At 33.8% G+C, this 15,898-nt stretch overlaps 1 pseudogene; it reads right to left on the bottom strand.

Annotated features, from left to right (window-relative positions):
• Positions 1-14,657: 14,657 nt before the first annotated feature.
• LOC145265895 (5S ribosomal RNA) lies at positions 14,658-14,776 on the bottom strand (annotated as a pseudogene).
• Between the last annotated feature and the right edge of the window lie 1,122 nt (positions 14,777-15,898).

Below are 15,898 nucleotides of genomic sequence, written 5' to 3'. Positions count from 1 at the left end.
TCTACCATCTCTTCAGGGGAGAAGTTATAATGGTTTACACCTTATATGCTAAAGTCAGTGAGACATGGAAAATCACAATTAAAAGTTGTTTAAGTATTTAAATGTCATAGAGTAAGGGAAGTTTATGAAAAGGATATAAAAATTCATATCCAGACTGCATAGATACTTATAGAACATTACTGTCAGTAATATCTTTTAAGATTTATAATCACAGGTTTCCATACCAGTTGATTGTTAGATAATTTTATTCTGAAGAATATATATATATATATATATATATATATATATATATATATATATATATATATATACATGTGTGTGTGTGTGTGTGTGTGTGTGTAGTAGTAGTAGAGATTTAGAAGGCTGTCACAATGCAAGGAATGAAATATAGTCGTTGTTGGTAAGAGAAGACGAGAACAAATCTCTACGACATACCTATCCCACACAATGCTTCAAGCAAACTACATATCAATCTTATCCATATATATATATATATATATATATATATATATATATCGATTTAATAATTTATCTTTTTGTCTATACATTTATTTTTCGAATTATATGTATCATATCTATTTATTTATCTATGAAATTATCGCCGTATGTATTTATCTATATATCTATCATCGATTTACTAGGATCGTTCCAAAAGTAAGGCCTCCTATTTTTTTTTAACTAAAAAACCTAAAAAAAAATTGAAGAGCTAAAAACGGGAGTACTACCATTAAAACCATCGACCGTTCGTGAACCAAAATTATTTTTCTACATAATCACTCCGATTGTTAATGTCCTTTCGTCAGCCTCTTCTGATGCCTCAGTCGTAAAAGTCCCAAGCGCGCTTCGTCACTCACATCTCTGTCACTACTCTTAAATCGACGAAATCATCTCCTAAATGTGTTAACATCAACTACATCAGCTTCGTAAACGTTCAACAGGCGCCGATAAATGTTGATCTGTTTAAATTCTTTCTGATTGGAAGAATCTAATCACTCGTCTCTTCTGACACACGTCTTTGCCAGGGGTTGTTTTCTTAGAGTTTCACACAGCCAATTAAAATTTCAGGTTATGAATGCACAAGTTCAGTCATCATAACAATCGAATGTATAATCCTCTACTGATCCATTTGGACGAAACAAAAAAATAAGAAACATTACTTGCGGAAGGCCCCACGTATCTATCCATCTATATATATATATATCTATATCCATTTAACCCAACATTATTTCGTTTATGTCTTTATAAATGTTTAACTTTATTTGATATCGTTGTGGTAAACGGTGTCTCTGGAATTATGTTCTTCACAAATGGAGACAGCGATAGCTTCGTTGCGAAGTTCGAATCCCACGACCAATAATTGTAAATTTCTGCACTTGGGATTTCCAAAACGATGAAATGCTAGTGTTTATAGGTGTTAGATTGTTAACTCCCGGAAAACACCAGAAAGAATCGAAGATTATAATGAATTTATGAATACATGATAATCAATGATTATTATTAATTCAGAAATTGTATTTCGTAAATAATATTTTAAGAATGTTGAAATCTTGGTTGTTATTGCTATTAGAGTTGAAGTTCAGGCATATTGTTTATAGTTAAAGTTGAGGTTAACAAAACAATTTAGTAAGGAATTCGAAAATCTATGGATCAAGTCAGCTGGCAACAACGTGAATCGATATTCACATGTTTGCAAGCGTTATGAGTGACGTCATAGGAACTAAGTTAATGTAATATAGAGTTAATTTTGGGGGAGTTCAGATCGGAGGATCGAAGAGTGAGGATCGTTTTGAGACGTCAAAGGAAATCTTCATGATGTAGTGACGTGGCATTTGAATAGTAAATGTACGTATGTCCGTAATCAAACAATAAATTGAAGTATAGCATCTGAAGAACAGATACTATACTTTGATCATGACCCAAAGACCAAGTTGTTATTGTTATTGGAGTCGAAGTCAGGAATATTGTTTATAGTTAGAGTTGAAGTTAAAATAATTTTGTGAGGAATTTGAAAATCTATGAACCAAGTCAGTTGGCAACAACGTAAATCGCATAGGAATTAAGTTAATGTAATATAGAGTTAAGTTTTTGAGTTGAGGTCGGAGAGAGAGAGAGACAATGGAAGCGGCGTCAAGAGAAATCTTCATGATATAGTAACGTGGCATTTGAATAATAAATATAGGTGTGTTCGTTATTAAAACCTGGTATTCGTCTTTGTCTTTTGACCCAGGGTACGTAATTTGTCTTGTCATCACCGGCAGACAAAAAAAAAAAAAACAAAAAAACAAACACTGTCCTCCCCTCATATATATGCCTTCTATCATAAACACACACTGTTAAGTATATAATGTAATGACACCAACAACCTTCATCCAACATACACGCACATATTGGTCCTATACGTTATCTTTGTTTTCCCTTCTTTTTTTTCACGTAACAACTAACCCCTCTTCTGTGATCCGCGTATACTATATATATATATATATATATATATATATATATATATATATATATATATATATATATATATATATAACCGTTTGGTGCCGTTTCAAAACCCCTTTATAATACATATCAACGCTTTTAATATTCCACTATCCAACATAGGTATTATATATATATATATATATATATATATATATATATATATATATATATATATATATATATATATATACTTCAAAATAAAGTAATTCAATAGATCAACTGGTATGGAAATCCAGCGATTATTGGCTTTACAAAATATTATTAGCTGTAATATCTGGTATATATACATATATATATATATATATATATATATATATATAATATATATATATGTGTGTGTGTGTGTGTGTCTGTGTGTGTGTGCGTGCGTGTGTGTGTATGTGTGTGTGTGTGTAAAATCGTCTTTTCTAGTTAAATCAGCGATGAAAGATAACAGTTTTTTTCTGTCCATTTTATTTCTCGCCTCCGCGCAGCTGCAGATAAACGTTTCTTTGGACTACTGCACTATCCGAAAAAAACAATTTTCGGTTATTTCAGCTGCTTTAAAAACTTTACAACCGGACTATTTATATTGCACTGGATTCAATTTTGGACTTCATTCTCTATAAAGAATTATTTTCGCCTTTCGGATTACCTTGAGAGAATCTTCATGCAAGCTGAAATGTTATGAGCGGTTTGTTTTTATTATTTTTTTTACATTTCCCATATTTTTCCACTCGTTGTTTTAAAAGGACATGTACAGCTTTGCAATTTATGACTATAAAATATTGCAGTTTCATTTAATGCCATAACCAGCAAATTCTAGCATTGCTACAAATATAATTTGCTGATTTTTGTCTGTCCTCTGATGCGAAGAATCGTAAGAAAAGCATTCTTTGAAACTCCGCGGAATAAGGACTTTGTAAATTGTTTTTTTTTTTTTTTTAGTATTTAGTCGAATTGATTATTTTGATTGTAAAGTTCAACTTACAGTTTTAATTTTCTTTCTATTATATATATATATATATATATATATATATATATATATATATATATATATATATACGGGGGTATCAGGCGTTGCCCGGGTGTATGTAGGTGATGTAGTAAGAAGCCCCGAAGAAAATGGTAGTAGAGTGGGTGGGGAAATCAAAACAACAGTTCGGAGACCGAGTAGGGAAAGGTGTTGTTTTAAAAAAAAATGGTACTAGGTAGGCAGGCTCGAATCTGTAATGCGAAGGAGGAAAAAAAACGTAACGTCTTAACCGATGCGTCCATCGCGCAAGCAGAAGTTGAGAACGTTGAAATTAAGCGTAGTCAATCCAACGGAGACGATAAGTAAAAACGATGTTTTCTTGTACAAAATTTGGCAGTTGAGGGTGAACGAATGAATATTTTTTGGCCAATTTTTCGATATTTGTCGCCCGAAGGATCGAACTTCAAAACGATACTGATTTTGTAAGGATCCGTCGCGTGTGTCGAAAGTTTTTGTGAGGCAGACAAACACACACACATTTTGCGTTTTATATATTACATTTAGCTGTATCTCGTGGTCTATCTATATATCGAGCTTTTTCTCTTTCCCCACTGCTCTTTATTTATTTATTTCACATACAGCCTTTCTTTTTCTCCTCTCTCCATCCTTTTTTTTATTTTTTACTGTTTTCCTATATCATACACATTCTCTCCAATCTTCCATTCACCTGACTGACCGCTTCCGATCTTCTTGGCCACTAATGCACAGACCCATCCACCATTTTTCTTAAATGGCGACCGGTTCTTGAATATAAAACCCACTGGCGCATACAGATTGCCTAACGCGTCGACGTCTTTGTTTTTAAATCTAATGTTCACATCTGACTGGAGGAGAGCGCGTATATTCTCTTGTATTTTTCCAACGAGGCACACGGCGCAAAGTGACCAAGCGCATATTTCACATGTTTCTCTCGCACCGAAAAGTGGGGGAAAGTAGATGGATAGTTAGAGAGATATAGAGAGAAAGAGAAAGGGGGAGAGAGAAGAAGAAGAAGAAGTAGAAGAAGAGAGAGAGAGAGAGAGAGAGAGAGAGAGAGAGAGAGAGAGAGAGTTTTCTGGTTCACCTCACGATGCACTGACTTTAACTGAACTCATCAGTTAACGGCAACAGGTTAAAGGGTTTGCTTGAGCAGGCTATTTGCTTCGGACAATAATGAAGACATAAAAAAACCCAGAAAAAACGTCAACTACTACTACTACTACTACTACTACTACTACTACTACTACTACTAATACTAATACTACTACTAATAATATTAATACTACTACTAATAATTGTTGTGGGCCGTGGAAAATGTTTATTAAGGAAAACGCGAGCAATAGGATTAGACAGAAAGAATATCTAGTATGATCGCCTTCAAGTCCAACGTAAACAAATTCTTGATGAGCCATTCCCCGTTAAGCAATCCAATTTACTAAATTTACACTTCTAACGATTACTACGATATTGTCCCATTGAATACTGCACAATCTTTAACCCTTATCCTCAAATGGCCTCTGGGCCTTGATAAGTGGTGACTCTTATGTAAACAAATAAAGCATGCATGGTCCCCGTGAGTGCATAATGAACGAGGCATAAAACTTGACTATGTTCAGCATTTGCCCCCTCCCACCCCATTTAGCCCCCAAAAGTCCCCAGGAAACGTCAAATCCTGGTGAAAATGAACAAACAGTGAAGTTTTAGGTCTTAACATATGTAAATTTGAGTTTTGCATCATGCAAAAAATAAAAATTTTTTTTTAAATGAATAAGTCCATCATTTGCCCCCTCAGTTTAGCCACAAAAGTCCCCAAGGCCTTAACATATTTAAATTTGAGTTCAGCACCATGCAAAACTGCTACATAGACATACACAGAAAATTTTGGACAAATACGGTAAAATAGTCCCAAAAATGGAGTGTTTTTATGAGCCCTAAAAGAGCCCTTGGAGCACACCCAAGAGTTATCTCGAAGTGTAGACAAAAACAATTATATAGAAGTCTATCAGTTACAACTTTTTAGAAAGTTTTATAAAAATCCAAGCCATCATGTTTTTTTTTTTTTTTAATAAGCACAAAAGTGTCAATTTTAGCCATTTTAACCCGACAGGCACCCCTAGGGGGGCAATCGGAGTTTTCCAGGATAATCTGTTATGTTACTTTTTTTTTTTTTACTCATATCATGTTTAATGTTTTTGCAAACTTTCAAAAAATTCCAAGGCGTAGTTATTAAGAAAAGTGCGAACAGACGAACGGACGAACGGACAAGGGTCAATTTACAGGCCCAGCCCCATTTTGTCGGGGATGGGGAGACAAAAAATAGTACAAAGAAAGTAAATACAAAGAAAGTTTGTTGATATTTCCCTCTGTTAGTTAGACAGTCTGTAGTCTCGTGTAAGGTCGCGGTATTTTTCCCCACGAGAATGTTAACCTTGTGGTTTGCAGAGTCCATTATGAATAAATTTGTACGCATCATCATCATCATCATCATCATCATCATCATCATCATCATCATCATCATCATCATCATCATCAACAACAACAACAACAACAACAACAACAACAACAACAACAACAACAACAACAACAACAACATATGAAATGATAATTATAATGCTCACCACCAACGAGAAATTAATGGTAAGCGGCTGTTACGATAACGAGAATTCATCTGCAGATGTTTTCGAAAGAAGTGGATAGTACTGTAAATCTTGGGAGACTTATTGTCACTCAGACTCCAGCAAACACCACAAGTTGCTCTCAAAGAGAACTTTTGATGATGGCCGGTGTCACTACTCCTAGTGAGTAAATAATAATAATAATAATAATAATAATCTTTTTGGCATTGAAAGAGTATGCTATGTCATCAATGGAGCCAAATCCCTTGTCTTTGTTTAGAAAAATGATGTCAGGTTTGAAATGTTCAATGGAACTTTGTTTGTATGCGCATGTTTAAAGAAGTTTCACATTGGCATACAAACTGATAAGGTCATTGAACATTTCCAACCTTTCCTAATTCTCCTAAACAAAAACAAGTGGTCTTGGCCAATCATTGACATGATTGCCATTTTGGTACTAAAATACAAGAGAAAGTACATAAAAAATAAACATTAAGATTTGAAATAGAAATTAGTTACACTATGGGATCAAGTCAAGGTGATGCCCATTGTAATTGGACCGCTTGGGGCAATAATGAAAAGTCGCAGGCAGCAGGAAATTCATGGTAAATGCCGGCTGGGAATACGCAAAGCGTTTATCGAAAAGGGCGAAGAATGATGTTAATCTTGGGAGACTTATCACGCAGACTCCAGGGAACACCACTTATTATTGTGATTCAGGAACACAAATGTTTATGTAGGATCAATGAGGATGGAAAGCGTTAAGGAAGGAGACGAGCCTCCAGAGCACTAAGAAACTGCGGAGAGTATTGGAATTTGGAAGGTAACTTATTGTCACTAAAGAAAAAGCCGAAGGTTGCTTTATCTAAGAATCAATGGTAAACGGCTCTAGCAAAAATGCACATTCAACCGATATTCAGCATCATATCGTATGAATCCAAAAATTCTATTGTTGGCATTGGTTTCCCCGATGTTTTCCTAATCAGAATTCTGTTTTGAAAGACATCGAGTGCTTATGGGAGAAACCTTGTGAAAATTGTCAAATTGTACATGGAAAGAAAGAAACACAAACGAATTTGAATAGGAATAGAAAATATAACCGAAGTAAAAGTAAATACAAATAAACAAAAATAAAACAAACAAACAAACAAAAAAACACAAAAAAAACAACAAGTAAACAAATAATATTATAAACAAGAAATATGGCGACCAGAAAAAATGGCGATGATATGAAAAAAAATGCAATGGTGTGCAAAGAGGAAATTAAATGAAATAGAATGGAATTTAAAAAAAGAAGAAAGTGAAATGACAAAATCTAAAAGAAACAAATGTTAAACGGCAAAATAATAGACCGTTGAAGGCGGGATATTGATGGTCCTATTCAGTTCTAGGAGGTCCATTCTCTCAGGCTTTGCTTTCTCTCTTTGAGAAGGAGTTAGGTTATTGCTGATAACCTGAAACTCCTCTGCTGGGTAAAGTTGTCGGGACTGTCCGGCCATTTTTTTGTTTATTTGCAAGGCCAGTGTGTTCCTCTTCTGCGGCGATGGCTCTTCAATTCCACTTTCCGATCCTTGTGTCACATCTTCCCGTTATGGGAAGGAAATAAATACTGACTTTTGCAAAAAAAAAAAAAAAAAAAATACAATATAATTTGCAACAACATTGGTTGGTTGTATAATTTTTATTCAATTAGGGACTATTATCCCTATCTTCTAGTTGTTATTTTCCCGACGTTTCAGCCGATTATTCCTCTGGCCTTCGTCAGGTTAACCGCGACGGGATAGGACTGTCGAATCCTCCAACTACACCCAAAGCAATTGCTGCCTTAAATAGCTGTTGTCATCTCACCCCGTTTTGATTAACCTGACGAAGGTCAGAGGAATAATTGGCCGAAACTTCGTGACAGCAACAACTAAAAGATGCGGATAATAGTCCAAATAATTTAATAAAAATTATGCAATTTACTCATCTCCAAAATAATTCCAAACTTATTCAATAATATCGATTGATTGGTTCGTCAGTCTGTCACGCTTAATTATAACAGTGTCATGCTCATGTTTGAAAAAACATTTTTAACAAGCATTTACGCATCGATAGAAGAGGATAACCCTTCATTACATCACGCTTATATTCGACATAGTATTTTCTTGGATCTGTCACGTCCGTGTTTCAAATAGAATTTTAAGATACGTCCAAATATCTTTATAAGAGCATCTGTACAGCAGCTGATTGGTCTGTCAGTCCGTCACGGTAAACTTTGAAATAGCGTTTTCGTTGATCTGTCACGGTCAAATTTGAGATAGCATTTAAAGATACGTCCCCGCTTGCGTGCATAGAAGTATTTATCCATCCATCTGTCACGCTAAAGTCTAAAATAGATTTGGACTATTTAGGGTATTCACACTTGCTATTCGGTGGCTTTATATTATCACATTTTCTCATCTGCGCCCCCCCACGTGCATACTCCCTAGTTTATTTCTCTGTTTCATACGCTTCACTTCTTCCCTTCTTTCCATTCCATTGACCATTTCGGCCGATAAACTCTTTCGCTTCCTAAACAAATTCAAACAAGGAAACACTCATTCTTTCGCCCCGTTTTACACCATTTATTCCAGTACAGCAATCTGTTCGTTTTCTTTCCGAACTTCACACCATTGCATCTTTCTACGTAATCGCCATTCTTCTTGACCGCCATTTTTTTTTTATTTGATTTGAGATTCTTTTTCATCGGCTGCAAAATTCTGTGGTTGTTCGATTCATTAACTTTTATTTTTGTTACAGTTTCCATTCTATTTAGGGGTTTTTCCTTCTTCTTTCTCTCTGTACAACTTCTTTCTTTCTTTTTATTTATTTTAAGTAAAATATTTACTTTTAAAATCTCTCACTTTGTCTTCTTTCTTTTTAATATCACCAATTCCTTCCTTCCTTTCCTGTTTCTTTTACGTCCTTCCTTATTTTATGATTTTCTTTCTTTTCATTTTTCATTCTTTCTAAATTAAAAAAAAATAAACTTTTTTGCTGTCTCTATGTATTCACTGGGAAGTTACGGTGATCTAGTGGTTAATTACACAGATTGTCTACCTGGGTGCCCCAAGTTCGAATGCAGTTCGTTCCACAAGAATCACATTCAATTAGGATGCTAGCAACCTTCACGGGATCTCACCTGTAAGTAATCGATGTCTTTCTAGAAAGAATTCTGTGTGCTTGTGCACTTTTTCCATCGCGCTATTTTAAAATATCTTCTTAAGTTTAAATTCAAGTTACACGATATCTTTTTTTAAAATTAAATTGTTAGGCGGAAACACAGAATAGTTACAAAACACCCACACCTCCCCGTGTTAAGAATGGCTTTCAAAATAACACTGTTATTTCAGCACAGTAGCAAAAGTGCACAAGTACCGAATTCTAATTAGGAAAATATCGAGGAAATCAATGCCAACAAAAGAACCTTTCTTTTCATTTTTTCATTCCCTCAAAGTATTTTTTTTTGCTTTCTTTACGTCTTTACAGGGATGAGACGGTAGTCTTGTGGTCAGCGGCACAGCCTGACGACTAGGGTGTTCTACGTTCGAATTCAGTTTATTAAAAAAAAAAAAATCACTTTCTGTTAGGATGTTGACAACCTTCATGAGGTCTCTACCGTAAACCGCCTTTAGAAAGAAATCTGATAAGAAAAATATCGAGGAAACCAATTTGGATTCGTATATGAAGCTGAATATCTTTATTCGTTTATTATTTTTACATTTAACATTCTTTTACTTTTTAATTTTGCCTTTTTATTTTCTTTTTCAAAATTTCATTCTATATCATCTTATTTCCATTTTGTTTAATTCTGAACTGAACATCATTGCATTTTTTCCAATGTTATCGCCATTTTTCTGACCGCCATATTTCTTGGTTATAATATTATTCTATTTTATATTATTTTATTTTATATTATTTTATTTCATTTTATTTTTTCTGCATTAACTTTTACTTCCGTTGTATTTTCTATTTCTATTCCAATTCGTTTTTATCTCTTTCTCTTAGTGTACTTAGGTTATTTGGCAATCTTCATAAGGCCTCTCCTGTAAGTATTCGATGTCTTTCTAAAAAAATTCTGAATCAGAAATATCGGGGAAACCAATGCCAACAATAGAATTTTCGGATTCATGCGATATGACGATGAATATCTTTAATTGTTTCCTTTTTTCTTTCATTTAAAACTGTTTTGTTCCTTTTTAATGTTCTTCTTTGTTTTTCTTATTTTTTTTTAAATTTCATCTCATTTTTTAAAATTTCTCCCTATTTTTGATGCTTAACTGTACATCATTGCCACTTTTTTTTTCACGTTATCACGATTTTTTTTAGACATCCATATTTCTTGTTTATAATATTATTTGATTTGAGTTATGTTTTTTTTTGTTGCATAAAATTTTACTTCGTTTATCTATATAATTATAAAACTCAAATGATCTTGTAACGATGTATGTAACCCACTTCCGGTTTACGACATCAGTTTGTATTTCTCCTCACTCCACAACTCATTTTTGCAACCCTCTCTTTGTATTATTACAGGTCTGAATATTCTCTCTGTTTCAGTTTGTATTTCTCCTCACACCGCAACTCATTTTTGCAGACCCCTCTTTGTAATACAGGTCTGGATAATGAGAAAATCTGAATTTTTTTAAACAAAAACTTTAAAATAACTATTTTAGATTACATTTTTTAAACTTCTTTCAGAATAGAAAATATTTAAAATTTAATAAGGAACATATTTCATATTGGTTTCAGTAACAAATATTCAGTACATAACGAGAAAAATAGAGATGAAAATTTCCAAAGGACTGTATAACTGGTTACGGTCAATAGTAGTCTACGCCAGCGAAAGTCTTTGTCATTGTTATTCTATTATCATTATTAATTTTATTATTATTATTATTATTATTATTATTATTATTATTATTATTATTATTATTATTATTATTATTATTATTATTTAACACATTTTGTGTCCTGCTCTTTCGCGCGAGGACTAATTTCAATTATATTTTCTATTCTATTTCATTTTTTTCCTTCATCTGTGTATTTTCTTTATTTCGTTTATCTTTCACTTCTTTTGAAAAAAACATTCACCGTATAAGACGACCAAAAGATAAGACGAGGTGTAAAATTGGGGCAAATCTTAATTAATTTATCATATATCGGTTGTATAAGACGACTTCTAAATCACGAAACCATGTTTATTTAGCCTAGGATAGAGATTGCAACACCCGGTATCTTATGAAATATTGATTTTTAAAGATTATTTTTTAGCTTTAAGGGTCATCTAATATGCCGGAATATACTCGTGAGCAAAAAAAAAAAAAAAAAAAAAAAATGGGCCACACAAATTTTATACATTTTATTGCACTAAAAGCTATATTGAGCAAAGAACAATTGAACAAGGAAACTTAAACGAGACTAATAACACAGAACAAAACATTTACTTTAATAAATGCTTCGGATGGAATCACATTCCCTTTTGATTTCTTTAAAAGATCAACCCTTTTAGACATGCTCTACACCAAAGTAGAAAACTGTGAAGAGGAGATGCTATTTCATTCGCTTTGCACAGCTTTCTACAGTTTGTCATTGTTCAAAAAAATGTTCTTGCAGCCAATGCACGAGATATCATGGACCATATATTCTTGAATGGGTTTAAATCTGGACTTTGACCTGGTCAAAATATCACATCAATTGAATTGTCAGAAAAGCATTTTCTGTCACTTTAGCAGTGTGTGCAGGGGCATTATCATGTTGAAAAATAATGTTCTGGGATATTCCCAGCTTCTGGATACTGTTTCTAATATTCGAATGTATTCCTTTTGACTTATCACATCTAATAAGTTCCCCAACTCCTGCTGAAGTAAAAGTTCTCCACACCAGTATCCCTCCATTCCCGTGTTAAACTGTCGATTTTATGCAACTTGGCGAAAATCTTTCTCCAGTTCTTCGGGGGCATTGGGAGCATCGGGCATCACTAACAGGACAAAATCTTGGTTCATCTAACCAGAAAACATTCCTGAACCAGTTTGTATCTTTCTTGCCATAACACAAGAAAAATCTCTTTCTATCATTGATGTTCTTCTTAGATAAAAGTGGCTTCTTTGCACACCTTTTAGAAGAAATTTCCATTTCTTTCATTCGTCTAGATATTGTATATCTAGAAAGAGAATTTCCAGCCCCTGTTTTTAATTCTTTGCTTTGGTCATCATAAGTTTTCTTTCGATCCTTCAAAACATTAAATTTAAGCCTGTGGTCGTCCTTCAAAGTTGATGCTCTAGGGCGACCAGATCCAGATTTCCTTTTTACCGAGCTTTTGATTTTGAACTTTTGACTAACTCGTTTCACTACAGAAAGAGATGTTTTCACTTTTTCTTTTCTTAAAATATCAGAAATCTGCTTGTAAGTCATTTTGGACTGCCTTAATCCTACAATTCGTTGTTTTTATATCCTCGCCAAGATGCGGTCTTACCATTATTAGGATTAATTGTTCCACTTCTTATTATATGCTATAATAATAATGATCTACAAAATAGAAATTTCCAATTAAAATTAACAAAAGTTAATGGAAAATATTGAAAAATCGATTTCTTCCTTCTTTCACCCTTGGCCCATTTTTTTTTTTTTTTTGCTCATGAGTGTATATGGTATTTATATTTAAATTTCTAATTTCTAATTTCGTTTCGTTTCTTCTTCGTTTTAATTTGAATTCATTTTATATCCTCTCTGCTTTTCATTGGTCCGTTGAAAGGTGAAGGTGGTCAAGTGGTAAACAAAACGGATTGAGGACATGGGTGTTTCAAGTTCGAATCCAGTTCGTTCCACAAACCGCACTTTCACTTTGGATGTTGGCAACTTTCACGTGGTCCCTCACGTAAGTACTTAATGTCTTTCTAAAAATAATTCTTGCTAGAAAGAATAACGAGGGGACCAATACCAACAATAGAATATTCGGATTCTTATGATATGATGATGATGGATGCTTCGTTTATATCCTTTGTTTCTTTCTTTTCAAATGTTTTGTTTCGTTTCCCTTTTCCTTCTTTTTAGTTTGACTTTCTTCAATGTCTTTAATCTTTCCATATTTGCTTTTACATTCATTTTGCTATGTTTTAATTTGTCGTTTTATTTTATTCTTTTTAATTTCCTTCCATTTTGTTTTCTCTTCTCTCTAGTTTTAGTTCTGAAATTCACACCATTGTAATTTTCAACGTAACCAACATTCCTCTTGACCGCCATTTTTTTTTTTTTTTTTAATTAGTTCTGAGATTCTTTCATATCGGTTGCAAAAGTCTCTGCTTGTTCGAAGCGTTAACTTTTATTTCGATTACTTTTCGGTTCTTATAAAAATATTTGCTTTTAAAAATTTCTAATTTCGTTTCTTTTCCACACGAATTAATTCTCTTTGCATCTTATATTCTTTCTGCCTTTTGTTGTTACTTTTTCCTTTCCTTCCTTTTCTTATATAATATATTCTTATGTTTCGTTTTGTAGGCGGATTTGTTTTCGTTTCTTTCTTTTATAATATTTTCTTATGTTTCGTTTCCATTTTTCTGTTCTAAAGTTTTTGTTTCGTTTCCTTTTAGTTTCTTATGTTTCGTTTTGTGGGCCAATTTATTTTCGTTTCTGTATTTCCTTTTTTAATATTTTCTTATGTTTCTATTCTTCTAAAATTTTTACTTTGTTTCCTTTTTCTTTCGTTATATTCACTTTGTAACACTGTTACCTTTTTCTTTTGTTTTGTTTCCTTTTTCTTTCGTAATATTCACTTTGTAACACTGTTACCTTTTTCTTTTGTTTCCTTTTTCTTTCGTTATATTCACTTTGAAACACTGTTACCTTTTTCTTTTGTTTTGCTTCCTTTTTCTTTCGTTATATTCACTTTGTAACACTGTTACCTTTTTGTTTTGTTTCCTTTTTCTTTCGTTATATTCACTTTGTAACACTGTTACCTTTTTGTTTTGTTTTGTTTCTTTTTTCTTTCGTTATATTCACTTTATAACACTGTTACCTTTTTATTTTGTTTCCTTTTTCTTTCGTTATATTCACTTTGAAACACTGTTACCTTTTTCTTTTGTTTTGTTTAGCTTCTTTAACCTTTTGATATTTTCGTTTTGTTTTTTATTTTTTCGTTTACATTCCGGAAATTTCATTTAGCCCTCGATTGTGTACCAAGAGTCCTAACAGGTATCCAACCGAAAACCATGACCATAACATGACGGATAAACCCTGTTATTAGCAGAAAATTATCTTTTACCTATACATGCTACTCTCCTTCTCCTCTAGGTATGAATGACCTTTGTTGCAGTAGAAAGCTCGTGTGATTTGCGTGCATTGGAAAGCTCATGTGATCGATGTATGAAAGTGTGTGTGCAGTCAACACCAACCCTATTCAGGATTTAACCGGCTTCCTCCGAAGGAGGAAGTTTCATGGGAGTATAAAATTCACAAGCGGTCCCCAGTCGTATGTATATCCCTATTAGGGGAGATGACGACGTTAGGTTTTTGCAACTTTTTGCAGGGAGGTGTCGACGCCCTCCTACATACAGCACCTGGACTTCCCAAATTGGTCACCCATTTTAGTAATGACCAGGCTCAACGTTGCTTAACTTCGGTGATCTGACGGGAACCGGTGTGTCAACGTGATTATGCCGTATAAAAGTATGAAATGATCTTAAATGGAAGGCTATTACATGGGAAAAGATCGCGGCCGCGACAGCTACAGTTGAAATATGCAGAAACTTAACACATCTAATCCAGAACAGCTTCCAACAGTCACACAAAGGCCTCACACCCATAGCTCGAGTTTTTTTTTGTCTATACGGGAAGAATTATATTGTCTGGAAAGAGTTATTACTAAAGGCAACAACATCCTGATATCTCGACAACTTCGCGCAGAGGTACTATAAGCCTTTTAATTCTGTACATCAAGAGGTAAATGGTATGCTGATAAATGCAATGCAACAATTGTTTTGGCGGATTTAGATGCTAACATCAGACAGACCAAATCCCAGTGCACCACTTATAGCATTATCTTAAACTATCTTAGTCCAAGGAGTTACCAGCAAACCTGGAATATCCATTTTAACGAGTAGTTGTAAAATTTGTCGATATACAGGGTAAAAATTTTATGATACACGCTAATCCATATACTGGATGAGTAGATCTAGAAACGCAGCTGTTAAACCAGATATAGTGATTTGGGACAGAGCAAACAAAAAAGCGACCGTAATAGAGGTAAGTGTACCCAATGATACAGGGCGTAACAGAGCTGAGAGGGAAAAGATAACAAAGTATCAAGGACTTATGTATGATATGAAACGAAATTGGAAATTAAAAGACGTTTCAATTATACCAATCATCACAGGAGCAACTGGGCTTATGAAAAAGAACTTTAAAAAGTACATAGCAAGCATACCCGGTGAACCAAGTGCAAGTGAAATACAAACGATTGCACTGAAAGGGGCGGCTAGAATCCTGAAAAGATCTCTTGGTTGGACTCACTAAAATTGGGGTAAATGTCAAACATCTGGTTGGATGTCCCATCCCCTAGAAGAAAAAGTTTAAGAAAAAAGAAAAAAGAGATGAGTAGAAGTGATTTTAATGACGTTGCTGAAAGGTCAAAATTGTATGCGACACCATAAAAACTTGATTTTGTACTCACGGTGCGTCTGAAGAAATATCTTCGGACGGAGGACTACCATTGGGGTCCTAGAAGTACGACTATTTCTTGAGGAACTGGGGTATACGGAAATGCTCCTCATCAGCCTATTGCGTTTGA

This window comes from Euprymna scolopes, chromosome 40 (assembly GCF_053919585.1).
Source record: "Euprymna scolopes isolate OS-2025 chromosome 40, ASM5391958v1, whole genome shotgun sequence".
Taxonomy (NCBI): Eukaryota; Metazoa; Mollusca; class Cephalopoda; order Sepiida; family Sepiolidae; genus Euprymna; species Euprymna scolopes.
Note: the sequence above shows the minus strand (reverse complement) of the source record. Positions and strands in the feature narration are given on the sequence as shown.